The sequence below is a fragment of the Aplysia californica genome, unplaced genomic scaffold (genome assembly GCF_000002075.1).
Source record: "Aplysia californica isolate F4 #8 unplaced genomic scaffold, AplCal3.0 scaffold00354, whole genome shotgun sequence".
Taxonomy (NCBI): Eukaryota; Metazoa; Mollusca; class Gastropoda; order Aplysiida; family Aplysiidae; genus Aplysia; species Aplysia californica.
This window is the reverse complement of record NW_004797624.1, coordinates 375,564-378,518: the sequence shown is the minus strand read 5'-3', so window position 1 is coordinate 378,518 and position 2,955 is coordinate 375,564.

Below are 2,955 nucleotides of genomic sequence, written 5' to 3'. Positions count from 1 at the left end.
GGTTTGGCCATAAAGGTCAAACGATGGTGCATTTTGCCGAGTTAAACGTCCGTTCACCCTGGATAATTGCTTGTGTGCATGAACACATAAAGTCTGTGTGTGCATTGTGCTTAACTGCTCTCAACAAAATCTTCACCTGAGGTCGATGCTGACGTTGGGGTCTTTACAGCTGTGGACATTGATTTTCACACTAATTGCCTGCAGCATTAGTATAGTGTCGTGGGAGCCAGGACAGGGTTTCCCTGTGCCAAAAAGGGGGATGTAAATTGGGTACACCATTATTTCTCTCTCTCTCTCTCTCTCTCTCTCTCTCTCTCTCTATATATATAATAATGCAGACAGACAGCCAAGCAGACTGCCAGGCAAGTGACAGATGATAGGCGTATATGCCATCATGTTTTCTAACGATTGCCCCAGAAAGTCAAATAAAGAAAAAGGTTATAACGTTACCACATGTAGGAAAGTATGTCAAGCGAAATAGTGAAATTCAAGATCAATAGGAGACCCAAATAGTCGACCAAGAGACCAGTCAGACGGTTATTCAACACTTTCATCAACGTATTTGAGCTATTTGGAGATTGTGTAAATAAGTGTCAACAGCTGGAGAATATAATTTAGATAACCACCACATTCCTTCAGTTTGTCTGTCAATAACAAGGTCAAATAAATTTGTTATTTAAATGTACAAAAGCACATTATGGTTGATTGATAAGGATTTTCAAAGTTCTGAGTTCCACTATTATTGCGCCGTTATTTTTAACTTGAGTGTTTATTTTCGTAAGACTGAAAAAATGCAATGTCCTCGTGGTAAAACTAAAATTGCTTTAAGTTTTTTTAATTGCCACAAAGACGATCGTGGGTCCTCTGATTTTTAAACATCCTGTTAATATGACCGAAATGGTAAGGGGACAAGCCAGTTTACATCAGTTATAAATATTATTTCTATCACAGCTGTCAGTGACACTATGAGGTCTCTATGCAAACTCAACTTGACTGCAAACACATCTCTTTTTACTTCCCAAAATCTTTTGATTTTCTATAGACTTGAAATGTTAAAAAGTAATTTCTTAGACCGGGCACTATCATGGCCATCGTTCTTTGCACTTGATAAAACAATGTATAAACTTTGCTGCGCTGGTACGCATATCAAAGGAGGACAAAAGAACTCTCCCTCTATAGTCCAATTTGCGTTGCAACTTTCCATCCCTGCTCTTTGCATGGTTCCAAATAGTATTAATTGGTGCACTCCATGGTGAACCGGAACTACGCCAGAGACCGAGACAGTCGTGGATAATAACAATACAATGTACAAGTCTATGGATTTTTCATAGTAGAGAGAGAGAGGGAGAGAGAGAGAGAGAGAGAGAGAGAGAGAGAGAGAGAGAGAGAGAGAGAGGGAGATCTATTAAATTTATATATTTATACTCTTTTTTATAAGTGAGTGGGATTGTACGTGAGTGACGTTTCTTTTTGACACTATTTCGCGGGACATACTTTTCCTACATGTGGTAACGTTATAACCTTTTTCTTTATTAGACTTTCTAGGGCAACGTTAGAAACTTCCTGTGAGACAGGACGCCACGTCCCAAAGAAAAGTATATTTCTCATTTTGGCTCAGTTCACGATATCGCACTCGGATACTTTGTTCACGATAATCATGTCACTAAACGCGGTTTTTGACCAGCTGACTCAACGCTGTATTTCCACTGGAAGAGTTCTTTAAAAGATAGATCTAGTTCTACCAAGGGAATTAATTTTTGATGTCCTATTTGCCTTCAGGGAACTACACGACTATAAATAAGCCCTGTTAAGAAGATAAGTTAGCAAAAAGAATCTTTCTTTTGGAACAGAACAAATAGTGCAGCTAACAATATTTCTTACTATACACCGTGTATTTAGAAAATAAGGTGCCTTTTTTAGAAGGGCGTTTGAATCCCTATGTATTGGTTTTAGACATTTTGAAATTCAAAATAAACTTCACTAATTTTTATTTGTGCATGCGATAAGGTTTCTAAAATTGATCTCCAAACGCACGTCTTTCCGGCACGAAGAGCATTTTTTTCTGCACTTTTAGCGGCAACCAAAAAAACACAGTCCTATTTTAAAATTTTAAATTGAAACAGTCACTAAATAAACATGGTATTATAATATCTATAATCATTTGCATTGCCCTATGCTCTAGAACTTTCTGTTTCAGATTATACTGCGCAACCTTTGCTAGCATCGTTCTTATTCCCTATTTCTATGATTTTAATACTAGTATTAAGTCCCCGTAACAGTATTTCCTCGTATATCCCCTTCTCTGTCTTTTTCTCCCACTCTGTCTCTGTTTCCCCCCCCCCTCCTCTGTCTCACTCACTCACTCATTCTTTTTCTCTCTTTTTCTTAATTTTAGAGCCATCCGTAATATTATATTTCCTATTAAAACAACTGGTCAAGCTCCCATGTATCATAAACCTACCCGATGTGGTCGATGCTATAAAAGTCAGTCTACATGACCAGAATACTTCTAGTAGGGATAATGATTTCCTACGTTATTCCACAGACATCTAAAACGTATCAATATCCTTGGTTTCCTACTTTAAGAGCTATGATCTATAAAGAAAGCAGTTATCTCAGTGCCAAAAAAGCAGTTTGTAAAACTAGAAGAACCATGCAGTTACAAGATGAACCAAGAATTAATTGGTAGCCAAAAGCAATGTGAGTCTTAGTTGGTATATATTCATTTTTTAGTTCGCAACAGTCTATTTTAGATAAACTCCAGGACGGCTCATTTGAAAAAGATCACCCCTTCCAGCAAAAGACGAAGATGAGTTTTTACTTAATGGTTTCCTTTCTCCGTATCTCAATGTCTATCCCTTCCGTCCTTTCTAATGAGGTTTCTTTTTCTGTCACTCAAACTCTGTCACTGTCTCTGTCTCTATCTAAGCGTCTGTCTCTTTCCCCCCCCCCCCT